A 21,608-nucleotide genomic window follows, 5' to 3' on the forward strand; every position below is an offset into this window, starting at 1 on the left:
AAGTTTCTAAAAAATAGCATGTGTAAAGACATATAATGAAGACTCTACTGTGTTTATTTCCAGTGTGACAATTTTTAACCACACAGAATCCGAACAACCTTAGCTGAGAGCATGCTTCATTCGCACAAGGGAGGATTTAGAATTGAAACAGTAGGATCTAGGAGGCACTGCCAGGTTACTGAGGGAAGACTGGTAGGTTTTGGAAGGCAAAGTGTCTCTGGCAGGAGAATCATGTAATAATTTAATGCAGAATTACAGAACTATGGTAATCACTTATGAGGCTATAGCTGTAGAAACAGAAATGGTTCAACACAAATCTTTTTTTGTTTTGTTTTGTTTTGTTTTGGGAAGGCAGAGTGAAAAAGCACAGGAGAGTGTGAGTGGGGGTGGGGCAGAGGGAGAGAGAGAGTCTCAAGTAGATTGTGATGCTGGGCTTTATCCCAGGACCTGGAGATCACAGCCTGAACTGAGATCAAGAGTTGGACACCTAACTATCTGAGCCACCCAGGTGCCCCAACACAGATCATTTTTTAAAGAAGAAAATAAAAATATAAATAGGTCGGGATAAGGTTATTGAGGGGAAAGATGGAAGTCAAGCAGAGAGAGTCAATTATCATATGGTTTCACTTATTTGTTGAGCATAAGGAATAGCATGGAGGACATGGGGAGTTAGAGAGGAGATGGGAGTTGGGGGAAATTGGAAGGGGAGGTGAACCATGAGAGACTATGGACTCTGAAAAACAATCTGAGGGGTTTGAAGTGACGGGGGGGTGGGAGGTTGGGGTAGCAGGTGGTGGGTATTATAGAGGGCATGGATTGCATGGAGCACTGGGTGTGGTGCAAAAATAATGAATACTGTTATGCTGAAAATAAATAAATTTAATTAAAAAAAAGAATGATAATTCCAAAATGAACTTAAAAGAGCAATGACTCCATAGGCAGAAATTGTTCATTTTAAAGGGAAGCCAGTTTTTGGAGAAAGATGACGAGTTGACATTGGAACACATTGGGTTTGGGGTGATAATTGGGTTTGGATAATAATCAGTTATTATCCAAGAGGATTTCTGCCTGGATGGTTTGATAGATGGAGCAGGGATACCAGACACATAAATGTAAAGTCATAGATATACTCACTGAGTGAATTAGCATATAGAAAGTAAAATGTGGGGGCTCCCCTATTTGGGGGTAGAAAGACTAGTAAAGTCTGCAAGAGGAAGTTGAAAAGAGTGAGACAAGATAAACTGGGAAATTTACAAACCATGGAGGCCAAAGCTGGTGAGATTTGTAGGAAACTGACTTAACATTGCCATGGGAGCTGCCGTAGAGGCCCAAGTGTAATGGTGGCCTAGAGGAGGCCCTTGGCTTGGTGCTCAGGTGGTCCTTAGTCATCTAGGAAAAACTGAAAGAGAGAATAAATTAAAGCCTCAGAGACTAAGAGAGATTGGGGTGAAAAGGGAAGCAGCAGGTGAGACTTGTGCTTCTGAGAAAGAATTCTTGGAAGAGATTTCTGTACATTTCTATTTTAGGCCAGAAGTCTTTGAGGACATGCTAGAAAGAAAGAAAGATGGGTTTAAAAAAAAAAAATGCTTAAATGAGGTGGTTGACATTTTTGGCAAAGAAAGGTTTAGCTTTAGAAGACCAAAAATATTCAATAACAATATTTAGCCCCAAAATAGTGTGGCATGAAATGTTTGTCAAATTCCTGTTGAATTTGAAGAGACACTCCAAATTACCATTTTTTTCCCCCTGCAATATCTTCTGTCTATAATATTCTTAGAGTGAAAGAGTCTGTCACTGGAGTAATATTGACTATTTTATTATTGAATATTTAGCAATGAACTGAGGAGTTCCTCACTGGTGACACCATTAGAAAAGGCATGTTTTCAAGATAAACTCATAGTTTTTGACCTAGGGTTAAGTGAGCCCATCCCATGAACAAGAGTTAAATGTAGAGGGGTATTACAGGTATCAGTAAAAATAAAAAAGAAGAAAAAATGGGTTTAAGTTTTTCAGTTTATTACTGATACTTTTTATGTACTGTTAAGGAGGGGTCGAGAATCGCATTCCCCACAATGTACCAAAGTGATTCCAATTCAAATCCCAGTGAACAGGAGAGCTGCTCAAGAACCACTGCTGGAAGGGAGCATCCCTAGGGAGCCTTTTTACTCACCTTTCCCTTTCTCTCCCTCTCCTTCCCTTCCACTCTCCACCCTTCTCTCCAGGCTGCCCCGTTCTGGGGAGTCAGCTCCCCTGAGACCGTAATGCACTGTTTCTCAGAAGTCCAGAAGGAAGGCAGCCGGAAGAAGGGCATGATCTTCCGCTCTGGCCTTTGCTTATGGCTTCTGCTTGCCCGTCCCCAGGGAAGGGGTGCCGTGGGGGTGCTTGGGGATTCCTGCAGAAAACTGGAGAGTAGGTGTACTCTGGGCCAGAGAGAAGACCGTCATCCATTGTGAGCCACTCAGTGTGCCTTCCCTGCCACGTGTTCCCTCAAAACTCGTTTCCAGTTACAAAGAGCACATTGTCGGCTACAGTCCGCTTTGTGGATTTCATTCATGGTCCAGAAAGTTGCTGAACAGTGTGAATGTCTACACAGGAGAAGGCAGGAAAGAACCTACTCAGAAAAAGTGAAAAGGGGTCCAGGGGATTCCACTGTATTTTAATTGTTTTGGGGGGAAAGAAACACAGAGGGGTTAGGATCTTTTGCTTGGGCCAGGGCGGCTCCTGAGCAGTCAGGAGTCGTCCATATCCATCCTCATGACCAGCCGTTGCACTTCTCACCAGTGTGCACGCTGTCGATCCTGCTTTTACTCAAGCACCATGGCCTCGTTATTTTTCACTGGAGTGCCTTTTAAACCCCACGGCATTCTCTCATTTCGTATTTGTTAAGGAAGGGGCTGTGGTTTGTAGGGCCACCACAGACCCACTGGGAGACAGAGTGACAGTTTATTTCCAAGATGTGGATATTTTCCAAAACACTTCTTTCCTAGAATTAAATGCTTCTCTGGTATCTTAGAAAGGCGATTTCCCTTCAAATGGGTGAAGTCATTATATGATAATATATTAAAAAAATAAGTAAAAAACAACTAAACAAAACAATGGCCTAACCGACCCTCTTTATTCCCTGTGCTTCCAGAGAGAGTCATCCCTGGATTTTGTGATAATAAAAAAACACGTAATTGTCTTCTATGGACCAGACACTTTGTAAAACCCTTTGATGTTGTTTAGATTTCATGAAATACAATTTCTTTCTTATTCTTCGCCAAATCTGAAGGTTTCTTTCAAGTCACTCTACTGCTCCAAGAGGTTTGATGCCTGTCGCTGTGTCATATATGTCTATGTTATATAAACATGTGTGCAGACAAACCGACACATCTTTTGCATTTGTAATTTATTTTTATCCTGTCACCTCGTAAAAGATTAAAATGGAAGATTAAACTCCATTCAAATTTCACAATGTCTCAGTAATACATCAGTTCTCATCATTTGAAGAACGGTATTTCAGAACCGAGAGGTGGGACAAAAGCTGATTTGAGATTCATACCGTTGTATACCTACTCTTAAAAACAAAACAAAACAAAACAAACAAAAAACGGAAGCAATCTACACATCTGCAAATCTTGGGAAGTGGCAGTGAATTTGCATGATTTGGGCACATGAAGCCCTTTTAGCACACAAATTCTTTCCTTTCATCTCTAAAGGGTGTTGAAGGATACAAACATGTTTTTTGCAGATGATGTGAATTACTGACTGGCATAAAGAGCAACTCACACTAATGCTTCAGAAATGTGTTTTTTTATTGAATGAAGATGGCATCCAGAAAAAATACGTAGGAAAAATCATCTTTATGAGAGCTGAAGATATGGAAGCAGATATACTATTTTTATGTGTGTGCTGTAACTGACATTCAAATTTTAGGTGGTTCTTTGTTGTCCACATAATGTGTGCAGCCTTGGTTGAGACATTTACTCTCAAAGATGATAAAATAATTACATGACAAGAAAGAAAACCCGTGTATTTATTGTTCACTAGACCTTTCTAATCTCTATTAAATGAGTTAACAGCTACATATGGATTTTTACCTGATAAGAGAAAGTATTAAAAGTTTATTTCACTTCTAAAATATAATATAGTGCATTCTAAAATGAACGTAATCAGATTTTCTGTTAAAGGACTCTTTTAGTTGAGGATATTGTAAATAGTTTCTTTAAGAGTGGAATTTTTGCACCATAATTTCAAACAATCCAAGAACTGTAAGCTATAAACTGAAGTGTGAAGTGCATGAGATAGAAGCGGCTCTAGTGTTCCTTCTTTTACACATGGAACAGAGGCCCAGAAAATTCTAGTAGGAAGGAGAGGTCACACATCCTGGTTGTGACAGAGCCATGACCAAATCAGGGAGTTGTAATTCCTTTGACCCACCACTTACTGGTCCTTCTACTGCATATGTTATACTGTGTCTTTTAGATGATGGAAAACTCTGAATCATTGTAATATGCAAGTTCTCGGTATTAAGGGAATTTACCCAAGAAGCACCTCAGACATAAAGATTCTCTTGGGTTTAACAACAGAAAACAAGTGAAATAAATAATTCAGCTTATATAAAAGTAAGAAAGTCTGACATGATCAAAGACAAAAAATTTTTTGGTCATTTCAGTACATATTTAAACTAGCAGGATTGACTATAAATGACAGAAAACTTAGAAATGCTAAATCTGTTCTTATTTTTTGCCTCTTGTTGAACCAAACTGTTGAACCATGAAGCTTCATGAAGGTAAGGAACAGGCTTTGATGGTTTTATTATTCTAATCCCAGAACTTTCCTATGCTTCAGACATAAGGAACTGTATCACTTCTCTCTCCCTCTGTCTCACACACACACACACACACACACACACACACACACGTACACGCACTGAATAGTTAAATCTATTTGTAAATTATTAAATGGATGAAGTATTCAGTTATGCCTGAGGCCTATAGTAAAACCTAAGGATATGCACGGACTTGTCCCAAAGCCCCAGAAGTTAGCAAAATTCAAGTTTTCCTACAATACAATACTTTTACTCCAAGGTATTCATACAGCAGACATGTATAAATATGTGCACTACATGAAATGTGCAAAATGACCGTGACAGGCTCATTTGGGATAGCTCTAAATGGAGAGAGTTCAGATATCCTTCAACAATAGAATGGATTACAATCTATCAATAGAATGGAATTCTGTAAGGCAATAAAAGTGAAGGAACTCTTGCTACACATCCAACAGCATGATGAGACTCAAACCTGCTTGAGTGGATGGAACCAGAAATAAGACTGCACTCCGTACCAGGATGTTTATTTAAAATTCAACCACAAGCGTAAGTATATGTTATAATGGAAGTGAGAAGGGGTTTATCTTTAGGGGTCAGTGTAATGGTGTAGCGGTCTGAAGGAAACTGCTAGGATGAGAGTGGTATTTTATTTATTTATTTTATTTTATATTTGGTTCTAGGTACATTGCATTTATTTTGAAAAATTCATCACATTGACTTATACTTTCCGTATGCTTACCTAAAAAATTGAAGGGCATCCACTCTATGGTTCTGTAACTTTGGACAAGCTCCTTTCTTGATTCCTTAATTCCCTCATTGGAAAAAGAATGCTTACCTCTTAAGGTTGACATGAAGGGTTCATTAGCCAGTAGACTATGTCAAATCACATGGAATGATGCCTGGAACTTATGTTCAGTATGGTTGGAGAAACAGTTGCTTTCATAAAAAACCACCAAATGGACATAACAATGCAGGAAGATCCACAATCACCTAACATGCTTGAGGCACACCTGGGTCTGTGGACAGTGATCATCCACATCAATTTCTATGGCCTGAAATAGCTATGAAAAGTGTCAAATGAACAAGCATTCATGGCTATGGCTATGTTTGTAAACGTTTCTGAGGAATATAGACTGATGTTTTGCATTAGACACACTCAACCATCCATTGGGTCTTGGCATCTTTGAGGGCTTACTGTGCAGTATGCAGTGAGCTGAGTGTTGGGGTTACTGAGATCAACGAGAACTATTTCATGCCTCTGAAAATGGTGTGAAGGTCTATACGAGGGACAGAGATTCAGATTTAAGAACAAAAAAAGTATTCTTATGAAACTTGTAAAAGAGCCACTAAGATCATCTCAGAAATTTTTGACCACTAAAGGCTACTCAACCATTAATATGGTTTAGGATATTTAGGAAAAATTCCATGTACCATGTAATGTCTTTTTGTTTAAGATTATTTGATTATTGTAGTAAAAAGTCCATAACACAAAACTTATCATCTAAACCATTTGTAAGTGTTCAGTTAGTAGTACTAACTATACTCACATTGTTGTGCAGCAGATAGGCAGAAATTTTCATCTTGCAAAACTGAAACTCTTCATCCATTGTAATAGCTTTCCATACTTCCTCCCCTCAGTCCCTGTCAGCTACCATTCTGCTTTCTTTCTCTATAAATTTGGTTACTTTAGGTACCTCATATAAATGAATCTGTATTTGTTTTAAGTAAGAGTAATGCCAAGATTTTCTACTTCACATAAATCTATGTTCCTAATTACTCTATTATTTTCAGTTTTGAAAAATAGGTAAGTCTAAAGGTTCTTGTTCTATGTTGGATTTTGGGGGGAAATTGGATGATTGGCTAACATTTCAGTGTGAATCAAGGGGGACGGCCACATTCTCCTCTCCCTGTCCTGCTGTCTTCTCCTTTAGAAACCCATTGCTGATATGTCGTTTGCAAATATCTTCTCCCATTCTGTCAGTTGTCTTTTGATTTTGTTAACTGTTTCCTTTGCTGTGCAAAAGCTTTTGATCTTGATGAAATCCCAATAGTTCATTTTTTCCCTTGCTTCCCTTGCCTTTGGCGTTGTTCCTAGGAAGATGTTGCTGCAACTGAGGTCGAAGAGGTTGCTGCCTGTGTTCTCCTCAAGGATTTTGATGGATTCCTTTCGCACATTGAGGTCCTTCATCCATTTTGAGTCTATTTTTGTGTGTGGTGTAAGGAAATGGTCCAATTTCATTTTTCTGCATGTGGGAATAATCCAATCAAGAAATGGGCAGAGGACATGAACAGACATTTCTGCAAAGAAGACATCCAGATGGCCAACAGACACATGAAAAAGTGCTCCATATCACTCGGCATCAGGGAAATACAAATCAAAACCACAATGAGATATCACCTCACACCAGTCAGAATGGCTAAAATAAACAAGTCAGGAAATGACAGATGCTAGCGAGGATGCGGAGAAAGGGGAACCCTCCTACACTGTTGGTGGGAATGCAAGCTAGTGCAGCCACTCTGGAAAACAGCATGGAGGTTCCTCAAAATGTTGAAAATAGAACTGCCCTATGACCCAGCAATTGCACTATTGGGTATTTACCCTAAAGATACAAACATAGTGATCCAAAGGGGCACGTGCATCCGAATGTTTATAGCAGCAATGTCCACAATAGCCAAACTATGGAAAGAACCTAGATGTCCATCAACAGATGAATGGATCAAGAAGATGTGGTATATATACACAATGGAATACTATGCAGCCATCAAAAGAAATGAAATCTTGCCATTTGCGACAACATGGATGGAACTAGAGCGTATCATGCTTAGTGAAATAAGTCAAGCAGAGAAAGACAACTATCATATGATCTCCCTGATATGAGGAAGTGGTGATGCAACATGGGGGCTTAAGTGGGTACGAGAAGAATAAATGAAACAAGATGGGATTGGGAGGGAGACAAACCATAAGTGACTCTTAATCTCACAAAACAAACTGAGGGTTGCTGGGGGGAGGGGGTTTGGGAGAAGGGGGTGGGGTTATGGACATTGGGGAGGGTGTGTGCTTTGGTGAGTGCTGTGAAGTGTGTAAACCTGGTGATTCACAGACCTGTACCCCTGGGGATAAAAATATATGTTTATAAAAAATAAAAAAATAATAATAAAAAAAAAAGAAACCCATTTCTGGGTAAATGCACCACAGGCTTGAATCATTTTTGACGTGGTGAGGATTAAGCCAGAAGAAAGAATCTAGTGGATCACTCCCCAGCTCCTTTGTCCCCATAGACTCTTTTCCCCACTTTTTCCTGATCTCACGACTGAGAACCATGGCGTTTCAACAGTTTGAGCAGTAAAAATTTTTTTTGGTTAACCTGAAGCAGAAATAATATACATAATTACCTTATCACACAACCTAAAATATGTAAAAACAATATCTTCTTTGTCTTTTTATAAATTTAAATTTATAAAGTTAACTTATTTCATTGTCAATATAAATTGAAATTAATGTCAGTGATTTTTAATGTGCTAAAATTTGCTTTATAACTCATTTGGGGAGCACATAATATATTTAATTACACTTTTAGGGACATCATTTGTAGATAAACATGTTTAATAAAAACTTGAAAGCACCTTAAGAGCTGTAGTGAAAGAGCCTTCGTGACCTTTTAGAGATGATAGTCCCACTTTAAGGAGAGAGAAGTTTATTTGTACAAAGGAAAGGGCAGTGCAGCGAGTGGAGTAAAAAAGACCATCGTGAGTGCAGAGAACTATGAACAACTGTTAGGGTGTTGGTGAATCTAGCTTTCTGTTTTGGGAATCTGGCTGGACAGTAGTGTACTAGGAAAAAGCAGATTAACAGTGGAAATAAATCTAGTTGAGGGAAAATAACATGTTTAGTTTGTACAGTTGCAATGCATATTGGAAATCAAGAGTGCAGTTTTTGTAGGCAGCGATCTTGAAACGTGTTGGAGATAAGAGGCCAAAAAGAGGTTCTCAACAGGAATCTCATGTAAGAGAATTTTTAAAATTTAAAATTTAAAAATTATGACATCCCAGGCTAAACTTCCTATCAATTAAATAAAAATTGTTACAGATATGACATGGATGTGGCTTTTATTTATTTTTATTTTTTAATTAAAAAAAAAAAAAACCACCTCCCGAGTGATTGTAAGGTGCACTCAGCTTTGGGAACCCCTGGTGTGCAGTCAATGGTGTGGGATCATATGTGTATAGGTTGCAGTCCAAATCACAGGAATGGATGAGGTCCCCAGGGGAGTGTATAATACAGCTTCGTGTCTTCCATTTATTCTTTAGATCAGCCCTTGTAACTACACTGGCTGAGTGGACTATATCAGTGGGTTCTCCTGCCTTCTGAGCTTTGTAGTCTGCCAATGAGACATTGAGAAAAATCAGGAGACAGAAAGAAGGTGAATACATATTTATTTCCTGAACTTCCCTCACACTGGGCCAGTGAATCGCTGAAGACTGACTATAATTCTCTACCAAAGACTGCAGCTCCCTCTGGGAGTCCCCATAACCTCTCTTTCCCTGATGCCTTCAGACCTAAGGGGGATTGAGGTCCTCTTAATGGTGGGAGCCTCACAGTTCTCAACTACTCTCTGTCCATTTCCCTAACCCCTGCCTACCCCTTTGTAGATTGTACCTTATAAATGCTTCTTAGTAATTTAGAGCTGTGGGGGTTTGCCCCGTTTCATCCCTTGGCTCACCAGGCAGCATATGACAAGTGTGGGCTGAAGATGAACTCCAAGGGAACATGCCCTTCCCAGGATGAGTAAAGAGAGAAAAGGGAAGCCGAGAGTAATGAGGAGGATCAGGGAAGGTGTTGGCGACAGGATCAGAAGGACCAGAGAGGTTAAATGTACTGAAAGGAAAATGCCCATCACCTTGGTCATGGGAGGCTGCTTCCTGATGAGTTTTGTGGTGCGCAGACAGCGGAAGCCAGATGGCAGGAGAGCAGGGCATGAATGCAGGTGTAGAAGTGAAGACTAGTTATTTGGCAAACTTGTTGATAGGCAGAAGGACGAGTTTGGAATTTATAAAAGAGAAGAGTTGTTTATTGATATTGCCAAACACTTCTAATGAAAACTATGTTCTCTCTCCAGTGGTTAAGATGGAATATTAATAATATCATCAAGAGACTCTACAGGGTGTATGCAAGGTTACAATTGTAATCTTAAGGGTTAGATTTTATCAGCTACTTAAGAAAAACAAAACAAAACAAAACACCAAAAAGGTAAGTCTTGGTTTAAAAAATGAACAAAGACCTACAAAAACCAGATACAGAAGAGGTACAAATAAAACTCTGACTGTCCCAGCTCTTCCAAAATGATTCCTGGATTAAGTAGCAGAGGCCTTCCTATGTGACATCATTTACTACCCTTTGTCTGCTTTTCCCTAAAGATGCTTTGCAAAGTTAGACTTTGCAGCGATATTGCTTTATCTAGAAGGATATATTAAGAAACCACCCTAGAAACCTGTTTTTAAAGGTGATAGTCATTAGGTTGCACACAGTGTCTTCCTTAGGAGAGTAACTCTGAAAATTATTTTATTTAGTATTTATAGAAGAACTCTCTCATTTCAAATCAGCTGACTTGCTTTTTACAGAGGGATTGTGGTTTTGAAAACTGCCAGTATCTTCCACTTTCCCTCCACTGCTGAAAGTTAGAGTTGACCTTGAAGCTCCCTGTTAGGAAGGACAATGACCTCATAGGCAAATTTTGTGGATTAACTTTGTGTCTGGCTTTTTACTTAAAAAAAAAAAAAATCATTTCACTTACCTCATTTTCCTGATTTTTTAAAACTTATTTTGCATCTGGTACATAAAGCAAGTTATTAATTTTTTTTCTATTTTTAAGAAAAGGCTGAACTTAAAGGTATAAATAAAGCTAAAAATATAAATGGCCAAGACAACTGTGAAGATGTAGTGCTTGTTTTGTGTTTGGAATTGTGTGCTGTTTCCCCCCTACCTGTTTTCCCTATGATTATTTTCTAATCAGTTTCAACACCTGAGGCCACATTTTCATACATCAGGAAATAAAGTGGAGAACTGGCTATTTCCTTGATTTAATTTCATCAATCTAAACAGTCAATCTGGACAATTCAGCCTGCTGATTTGTCTACGTTTATGAAATTAAATGACCTATGGCCAAGTCCCTCCACTCTTCTTGGTTTGCGTTAGAGGATTTCAAAAGAAAGAAGAAAAGGAAATGAAGAAAAAGAGGGAAAGAAAGAAAACACATTAGCTTTTCTTTTTTTTTTTTTTTTTAAAGATTTATTTATTTATTTATTTGACAGAATGAGATCACAAGTAGGCAGAGAGGCAAGCAGAGAGAGAGAAGAGGAAGCAGGCTCCCTGCCAAGCAGAGAGCCCGACGCGGGGCTCGATCCCAGGACCTTGAGATCATGACCTGAGCTGAAGGCAGAGGCTTAACCCACTGAGCCACCCAGGCGCCCCCACATTAGCTTTTCTATTCTGCTTACAGGTAACATCTAAGGTCTTGGCAAAAAGGGAATGTAGATTTATTAGAAACGTTGCTCCCTTTTTTTTCTTTCCCCTCTGTGGAAAATATACAGATGCTGCGTAACTGAACGGTCATCATAGTATGGTGCCATGCAGAGGAGTGTAGGCTCTGGGAATAGAACTGAAGGGTCTTACCCCAGAGCCTGAGTCTGTGTGTGTGTGGGGGGTGTGTGTGTGTAGGGGGCAGTTTCCATTGATTCTTCACAATGGTTTGGTTTTGACAAAGAAAATAAATAAAGTCATATAACATGGACACCATTCTTCAGTTTGAAGGAAGATAAAACTAATGTAAAGGTGAAGCATGAGGCGTCGTCTGAGCTAGACAGGGACCCGGGAGGCTGGCAGGTCACAGAGTGTGGGCATCAGCTTCAGGCACATAGAATTCTTCCCTGTCAAGAAAGTCACTGCCTGTGAAAGGTTTTGAAATGGAATAAAGGAAAAGAAAAAAAAAATCAACTTCCAGTATATTACAGGACAATCTTCCAGGTTATCTATTGTAGTCCTTTTGTGAACTGGTAGAACTACATAAGTTGTAGATAACTGACAATCATTAAAGAGACCTCTGTCCCTAGAAATGCAAATGAATTCTGTCTGGAGAAGGAACCACCGATTCCTGGACACTCCCCCACCCACCGCCATGAAAAAAGCCAATTTTATATCCACTTGCAAATTCATTTGATTGTTTCTAATTCACCTGTGTGGTAGCAGAAACATTTTTTTCCCTCTATCCTTCCGAGTTCTTGGCGAGGCCGCCCTGCAGTGGAAGGTTCACAGGAGAAAACGAAGCTGGCTTCATAACATGTAAACGTAGGAGATGCTCAGGAAAGCGGAGTGACACCCAGATGCCAAGTCATCACCTGAAATTCCGCCTCTACTTAAAGACAAAGGAAGATCTTGTTGTGTGGGAGGGGAGGTGGTGAGGTGTTCCCGGGAGGTCACCAGGAGAACCACAGGAAACAGAGGTAAGGTTGTGTTGCAGATCTAAGTCAGTGCCTTCTCCATTGGGAAGACTTTCTAAAGATGGACTCATGCCCCTCTTCAGAGCGGGGAGACATCCTTATAAATGGAGATTTCCCTTGTAACTGTAAATATTCCCTACAAAAAATAGTCCTTACTTCTTCTCTGTTTTCTGAGATTTTCCTGTGTTGGTAGTCTCAAAAATAGCCTAAAGAAAGTCAGTATGGCCAAGAGGCATGTTTTGGGGAGACACATTCTGCTCCCTTTCACTGAGGTGTGTGTGCCTCATGTTCTGAATTCCACTTCCAACCAACTGTAGCAACTCCCGAGTTCCCTCATTAGCTGCAGAGTTTAATGTATTTGGTGTGTTCTTTTGATTTATCTGATCTCATGATGCTGCCTTTTTTAAAAAAAGTGTTGGTCACCACCAATACATTTTCCTTTCAGTAATGTTCCTTTTTGTACTTCTTAAATATTATGTTTTAGGGAGACTTAGTAGCAATACAGCTGATATTTACTTTAACCATCATTTTGTATGTGTCTATGTTCTTTAGTTAAGAGTAATTCATTTTGAAGAATAAATGTACCCTATTTATTTATTTATTTATTTATTTATGTTTATCTATATCTGTTATAAAATGATGCCTTGAAAATAGAGCATTCAGGGGTGCCTAGGTGGCTCAGTGGGTTAAGCCTCTGCCTTCGGCTCAGGTCATGATCCCAGGATCCTGGGATCGAGCCCCACATCGGGCTCTCTGCTCGTCGGGGAGCCTGTTTCCTCCTCTCTCTCTGCCTGCTGCTCTGTCTACTTGTGATCTCTGTCTGTCAAATAAATAAATAAATAAATAAATAAATAAATAAATAAATAAATCTTTAAAAAAACAATACAGCATTCAGTAATGGTCTTCTCATCATTTGTGTTTTATAAACCAGTGGCATTAAGGAAATTAAGAACTGAAGACAGGATGGTTTGCAGTTCATGGTGCTGAGGAAACCACCTTAAGAAAGAGAAGTCTCAGCAGGGAAATGTGGCTAGATGAAAGCGGGGCTTCCGTGAAACAACTAATTTTTACTTTACAAGTGCCAACATGCTAAGATGAGGCTTTCCTGGGTAATTGTTGGAAATTTCCTTGAAGAATCACTGTCTTATTTTAATCAAATGATAAGCAGTTCATTTGAAACTGAGATTTATTTGTGCCTGAGATTATTGGAACATAATGGCATAAGAATTCATGTAATGCCATCCTCAGCATCCGTATTCAACCAAACTAAAAAAGATCCAGAAACATGCATTATTTATTCTGTTGTATATGCCTGATTAAGGAATTCCACAGACCCATCAACAAGTCAGACAAGGGTTTAACAGCAATCCTAGCGTTGGTCTTCCTGGCTTTTGTTTGTTCTTATAATATTAAAAGACAATTTTTATAATGTTGCTCCAACCAGATTCAAGGTCCAAGTGACAAGGCTTTGATTTTTTGACCACACCATGGGGTTCACATAGTATGGTTACTGTTTTAATTGAATTAGGTGCTTTCAGTTAAAAAAGAACAGGTGATTTTACATAAAATCTGGATTTCCACACTCTTTTTAAAAATTGTGAAGTTTCCCAGTTCTGGTCCATGGTGATGCCATAGTGGTATCTTTCTGAGACTGGTCTCATTCTCTCCACCTCCTGCTCCCTGGACTGACCTTGACCATATGACATTTCCAATTATTGACTTGTGCTGTTATTTTTCTTATAGTTAGGAGGGGAGTGAAATATTTCTTGTAGCTATGTCTCTGTCCAAAGGGAATCTATAAAAATAGACTAAGATGGCTGTACAGAGTGAACAGAAAGGACACATGATGAAGTTTTATGAATGAGAAAAGATATCCCAGTAGAATTGTTCTTGAATCTAATAGACTGAACGATGCTACAATGAGATGCTTTAGACCCTGCTGGCAATGATGAGCCTGTCACTCCCTCCCTTCTTTGCTGTGGACCCCGCCTGACCCCTGGGTCTACTGAATTTGTACTTCTTGGAGGATGAGTTTCTGTGCTGGAGATTTCTTCCAGTACTTTATGTTCATTAGCATTAAAAAATATATATATCTGATTGATTGATTGATTGATTGATTTGATTTGAGAGAGTGGGCACTTGCCCATGGCAGGGAGTGGGGACAGACAGAGAATCGCAAGCAGAGCATGGAGCCCAAGGCAGGGCTGGACCCTGAGATCACAATCTGAACTGAAATCAAGGGTCTAAGGCTTAACCGCCTGAGCCACCTGGGTGCCCCAAGCCCATTTGCATTTTTAATATATCATCAGTGTATCTTTAAGAGTTGCAAGTTTGACTTAGAAAAATGAAAAATAGTTTAGTTTGCTTGCACTGCCAAAAGAAAATGGCACGGACTGGGTGGTTTAAACAGGAGAAATTTATTTTCTTACTGCTCTGGTTGCTGTAACTGCCACATCAGGGCACTTTAGTATTGGTTCTAATTGAGGTATTTGTGTGCACACGGGACCTCGGCTTACTGCGTGCTGAGGGGATAGATGGTGAGCCTCAGTGTCTCTTTTCTTAGGACACTAATCCCATCCTGAGGGCCCGACCCTCATGACTCTTGTCACCCTCCTCACCTCCCAGAAGTACCCATCTCCAGATGCTGCCACATTGAGCCATTATGTGGGGGTGAGGGCTTCAGCCTGTGAAACATTCCTTAAGACATTGAAATTATTGCATTCTGAATGTTTGAGTAAAGGCTTATTTTGCCATTATCCAGAAGTGATGACTATATCCTTATATTCTAGTGTGTTTACTTAAGTTAAACAAGCTTGGACTGCTTCTGTCTCTCTTGCCTTCCCCACAGATTTCAGCTTCAGTACACAAGTAATGCAGAATATATAAATACTAAACCACTTACCAAAATAAATGATAAATTGTCAGAAACTAGTATACTTCTTTTAAATAAAATTCACCGAAGTCATTTCAGCAAATACTGTTGTCATCCCCCCCTCCAAAATGGAAAGTTTAAACTGTACTATACACTGTAAAATATATTTTTGAATTTGATGTATTGAATTCCAATTTGAATGATTAGACAAACTTATCTCTTTTAATGCTTAAAACCCCAAAGACTTTTTATAGGATCAGAATACAAATATAGGAATGATTGTAGTATAAGCTTCCAAGAAATGTATAGGTAGCCACTGTGATTATCTCTTGTACTTTCTTAACCAGGGTCACCTTGACTACCTCCCAGAACAGAGGCCTCAGTAACTCTTAGGCTGTTCATTTCACTAATGTGCATTTGTGGTTGTTAGAGAATTATTCACTTGAATCAGTGGATCCATGTTCTGTCCACTAGAATGACACAAACTTAATATATCCTATTCCTATGTAATAGACTTTTACTTTTTAATTTTATTCATTTATTTATTTATTTTTTGAGAGAGAGTGAGAGCAGAGGGAGAGTGAGAAAGAGATTCATAAGCAGGCTCTATAGCCAGTGGGAGGGCTCAAGGAGCTCTATCTCAGGACCCTGAGCTAATGCCCTGAGCTGAAATCAAGCATCAGATGCTTAACCTACTGAGCCACCCAGGTACCCAGCCCTTTACGTTATGAAAAGCAATTACTATGGCTCCATGATTTTTCTTTTTCTTCCTGTTTTTCCCCTATGTGACAGGGTGTCTAGACGTCATGCCTTTCCAAACTCTCTTCTCTGCTTCCAAGGACTTTTGTCCAAAACACTTTCTGAAAGCCATGGGCATTGGTGTGGCGACTCTTCCCTTTGAGGTCTCTTCAGCCCAACCCACATAGAAGCTTTTTGATTGTCTCAATTTCATTAAATATATATATGTATATTTCCAGTTATATTCCTAAGTCCTGAGCTAGATCTCTCTGATTCTATAATTTAAATTGGCTTCTATAAAGTTGGGGATTATATATATATATATATATATATATATATATATATATATATATATGATTTTATTTATTTATTTGAGAAAGAGAGAGTGACAGAGAGCATGAGAGGGGAGAAGATCAGAGGGAGAAGCAGACTCCCCATGGAGCTGGGAGCCTGATGTGAGAATCGATCCTGAGACTCCAGGATCATGACCTGAGCTGAAGGCAGTCACTTAACCAACTGAGCCACCCAGGCACCCGAAATCTTATACTTTTTAGGGCAAAAGGAACATTGAAATCTTCTGCAGATTAGACTGATATTCCAGTTTCACTGTCTAATGGTTACATGGCTTTGACAAAGTTAACTTCCTGGAACCTCTCTTCTGTTTTATATTTTGGGAATAGTAATGTCATCTCCACCTACCTTACTGGACTTTCATGGGGATCAAGTAAAGAATCTCTGTAAAATTCCTTTGACAAGAGTACACAACACAGAGTATCACTGGTTTATACAAGTATCCCTTGATCCTATATATGTGTCGTACTACTTCAGTATCATTGTCCCTTCATGAAAACCAGACTTCTCAAACAAACTGTTGTGTTGCTTCCTCGAAGATCAACCAGTGCTCGGACATCAACTGTGTGTTCAATGATTAAAATCAATTCTAACACTAACAACCCACAGTTGGAGAAGACCCCACAGAACAAAGGCTTGGTCATACAAGACTTCCCTCACTATAGATACCAGGTGCCAAAGGGGAGCCTAGGCTACACACACTTCTTAGCCAGTGCAAATTTGAGGTTTCTAAGATCCTTCTTCAAGTTCAATGTTTTGCTAGAATGACTCTGAGCATTCAGAAAAAATGGCACCCTTAACAGTTATTGGTTTATTGGAAAGGATAGAAATCAGGAGAGCCAAACTAAGGGGCACAGAGGACAAAGCATCAGGAGGGAGGAGTGGATAAGAGCTCCCACACCTTCGCTGGCTCTGCCACCTTCCATGTGTTCACCAACCTAGGAGTTCTTTGGATATTTTTCTTATAGAATTTTTATAACTCCAAGTCAAGTCTCCTTTCCCTCCCTGGAGGCTGCAAGCTCCTACCCTCTAATTATATGTTTGGTCTTTCTGGTCACTAGCCCCCATCCTGAAGCTATCCAGCCCCTGACCCAGTTACCATAAAGGATGCTGTGATAGAAGGGGACTGACTTATTATGAATAACAAAGACAGTCAGGAAATTCCAAGGGTTTCTAGAGCTCTGTGCCAGGACGTGGGGACAAATCCCAAATATATATGCCTCCGCTGTCAATACTCATTTCTACTCTTTTCTTTTATCTACTCCTCAACTGACAGTTGTCCTTTGGCTCTTCACTGCAGTGCGATAGTTCTGGCACCGGAAGAAGGTAAGCTTGTATCTTTCTTGAAAGCACACCCTCTCTTTGGAAACTGTAATAACACAATTTCCTTGTTTTCCTTCTCTAGTTCTGACTATTCCTGCTTTGTCTCCTTGGAGACATGTTAATGAGGGAATAAGTAAGATGTTATAACCAGCTCCATGAGAATTTGACACACAGAGATATCTATTCTCCAGGGACAAGATGCATTTATAGTATCATGAACAGTAATTATTTACATGCTTACGGAAGGAAGCATTTGCATTATTACCAATTTGTTACAACTTATGTTCTATCTCTGCAGAATTGTAAAACAACCAAAGATACACATTCCTATAGAATCCGATAATCACCCAGAGGTTCTGCTGGACTAACTCCCAGCATTTCACTGAAAGGACACTCAGTAGTTTCTGCTGCCCATTTCTTGAACTTCTCTACTCTGACAAAATTAATCTCTGAAGGATTCTTGACCACAACAAGACAAGTTTCACTAGATTTGACCTGGTTATTTACATAGAAGCAGCTGAATTTAAATTAACCATATGAGCATCCTTGAGCTTGCTTTGTAGACCAGAATCTAATCAATTATTAAGCTACTACTAAGGCCAGGAAGTAATGTTGTGTCTGGGAGTTTTCATGAGGAATCCTGGATGGGATTTTAAAAGCCTCTGTGGTTTGCTATTACAAAACCAGAAAACCAAACCTAAGAAACTCTTTTCCCCAGACTTAGCCTGCATTTCCGGTATATTTAGATGAACTCCTCAAATTAGCTAAGGTTTGTGATGCGCCAGGAAGTGACCTTTGTTATCATCTGAGGCTAAGAACCTATATGTCAGGTACCAGAATGCTTTTCCAGGAAAGGCTCTGAGGCTTTGGCTCCACACATAAAGTCAACCTTGTTACTTAACAGTAAGCTTGTCAGGCCTGATTAAGCGAGAATCATTTTCAGATATGGTACTCCAAGTAAGGCCTTTGTTGCACAATTAAATTGTCCAATTAAGTCCTATAATATGGAAGATAGATTCTTAAGAGAATTCATGGAAATATCCACACAACGTTTCCATAAAACATTAGGGGAGTTACTGAGGTTTCTGACTTGTGAGGAGTTAGTAAGAATCAGACACCTTTAAAAACAGTTTATCTCATCTTAAAAAGTAGAGTTTACAAAATCAAGGTTTAGATTTGCTTCAAAGAAAGAGAAAGGCCTTTGTTATATATGTTTTAGAACGTTAAAATAACAGCAGTATCTCCCCCCAACTTTCATTTCCTTTATTAGCTCATGCCTATTATCAATACTTGTTCTGTGAGTTCCTGCTTTCATAAAGAAGTCTACTTTTGGATCATCTGGTGTGCTGGAAAGTCTGACTCTGTTTACCATTACTGTCTGAGAATTGTGAAGCGTTATTGTAACCAAAGTAACTTGAGTTTACATAAAGAGACCACAGCGAGTATCTCTGGAAGCCATGAATGGGTTTCTTTCATTTAGTGTTACACTGAGTAATTAGATAGAGCACACTTGTCATCATATATAAAGGTGGGCATGAGCCTTAAGGAAACACACCCATCCACACATTGTATTTCATGTAAATGAGGTGTGTGCTCCTCCACAGACAGAGATTTTAGTATTTTAATGAGGGAGAGGTCACCTCAAGGGCCATCCCATGGTCCATCTATGCAGGTGTGAGTTGGGGGTTAAGTTCACACTGGTCTTGTGGCCTGGGCAGTTGTTACTGCCTGAAGCTAGTTTTGATTTCCATCATGGGATGTCATGCCTGTCAGGTCTTTTGCCTGAATTAAGAGATAATCTGGAAAGAAGAGCTTAAGGAAAAATGTGGAACTGAGGTTAGTGAGTATAAGCAAGTAGGCAGTAAAAGGTCAGGTCTTGGGGTCCAGTTGGTGACACTGTCCTCTCAGAAGCCTGTACACAAGAGAACATTCTGGAAGTATCAATAATTAAAAAGTTCCTGGGTACGAACTTTTCCATGAGGCTCTGAAAATGTCCTTCTGTATTGAAGACATAAACTCTGGTGTGAGGCTTGTATCGGAATCTTCAGATGAGGAGTGATGTAAAAAGAAACTAGCTATGGATTGCAAAAACTGAATGTCTGAATTTATTACAGGAGCTAACAGTATTAGTTAGGAGGAAAGGGGGATTCTGTATTAGGGTACACTACACAACTATTTTGTACGGGTTTGGTAATGTTTCCTTAAAAGTGAGAATGTATCATGGATAGCCAGAAAATTGGAAGATCTTTAAGGTCTTCCCGTAAATTGGATACTTTATGAAATATTTAGGTTAATAATTTAAAAAAAAATAAAAAATATCTTATTTGACAGAGATCACAAGTAGGCAGAGAGGGAAGCAGAGAGCAGACTAATACCATGATCATTTCCCGTTTAAACTTTATCTGGTGATTGTGTATCATTTCCTTTCATTTAACAATTCTTTGTGCAGCATTGAGGTGAGTTAAGAAATAGAGAGTATGTCAAACCTAATTATTTCTACTATATTTCTTTTTATGAGATAAAGAATAAATCTTTGTGATTACCCAGGGACCCCTAAGAATTAGTTTTAGTATAAAAGATATACAGAATTTTAGTTTTCTATAATCTAACATACAGTCTTAAGCAAAATCTAAAGGCATTTGTAGCAGAACCCATTTGTCTGCCCAAAGCACATCAAAGCTCATCACTGAGATGTTTAGTATGCAGCAAGGGAAGGGTTTATTCATGAGGCAGCCAAACAAGGAGATAGGCAGACAAGCCTCAAATCCCCCTCCTTGAAGTGGGAGAGAACAAGTGTTTTTATAATCGTGAGGTAGAGATTATACATATTGATGAAAGGACAGGAGACTTAGCCACCGTTCATGAGGAAAGATGGAGCACGAGCATTGAGCAAACGTACCTGCAGCACCTTCCATGATCACTTGGTGGGGAGACTTCACATTAAAATGAGGCACAGTTCAGCCCCTGATATGCCAGGATAAGAGCTCCAGATTAAAATATATATATATATATATATATATATATATATATATATATATTTGCCAGAGATCTATTCAGTTATATGAACTGGAATCTTAAAATGGTTCTGAAGCACAAGTTAAATTTCTTTTAATCTAGTCTGTTTAAGTTACTAGAAATTAATTTTTCTAATTTCCTTGAAGTTTGGGAGTAGTGGTATATTGAGTGCTTATTTATCTTTATAAGCTAATCAAAACTTTTTTTTTTTTTAAATTTAAGGAAAATATTTCATATTCACAAGAAGAAGTCAAGTCTTTTCTTAATCACAGCCACAACATTAGAACGCTCATGGCTTCATTCAACAACTTCAGCCACAGGCCAAAAATACACACAAAGATATAGACATTTATTAGTCAACATAGCAAAGAGCTATGTATTTGTATTATTTCCTAATGCATAGGAAATCCTTAGTTGATTTGAGCTCCCAAATGGAAAAATAGACAGTAGACTTAATAAATTATATATTGTCTTTCCATCAATAAAGAGTAGATCTACAGAGACACTCAAGTTGTCAGATCATAAAACAAAATTCTTGATTGTTTCCACCAATAAGGAATCCATTACTGGGCATGGAAGATCCAGGGACAAAACAAAACACAAAGTCAGTAGGGAAAAAATGGGAAAAGAACAGAGTTAACAAAGCTCGACTTGTGATTCTCTCTGGGAGGCAGGAGACATAGTCAAGCTTAAACCAAGCGAGTGTTGGTGCACTTTCCCAGCAGCTCTGTTTAACCGGCTTGGGAACTTATCAGCTGAGCATTTTGACAGAAGACCACCGACCTCTAAACCTGTTCATACATACTTTTTAAAAGGTAAAATCATGATGCTCAGGCAAATTTAAAATTAACAAGATAGATTTTATTCAACTTGTCAATTAATGCAGAAACCAGGAAGATGTTGAAGTCAATTCTCACAAATTTCTGTTTTCAACCCCCAGGTCTGGTGACCCAAACCCTTTCAATGACTGCTTATTTGACATTCCATCTGGCTCTCCTAAAAACC

Source organism: Mustela lutreola, chromosome 13 (assembly GCF_030435805.1).
Source record: "Mustela lutreola isolate mMusLut2 chromosome 13, mMusLut2.pri, whole genome shotgun sequence".
In the NCBI taxonomy this organism is placed as follows: domain Eukaryota; kingdom Metazoa; phylum Chordata; class Mammalia; order Carnivora; family Mustelidae; genus Mustela; species Mustela lutreola.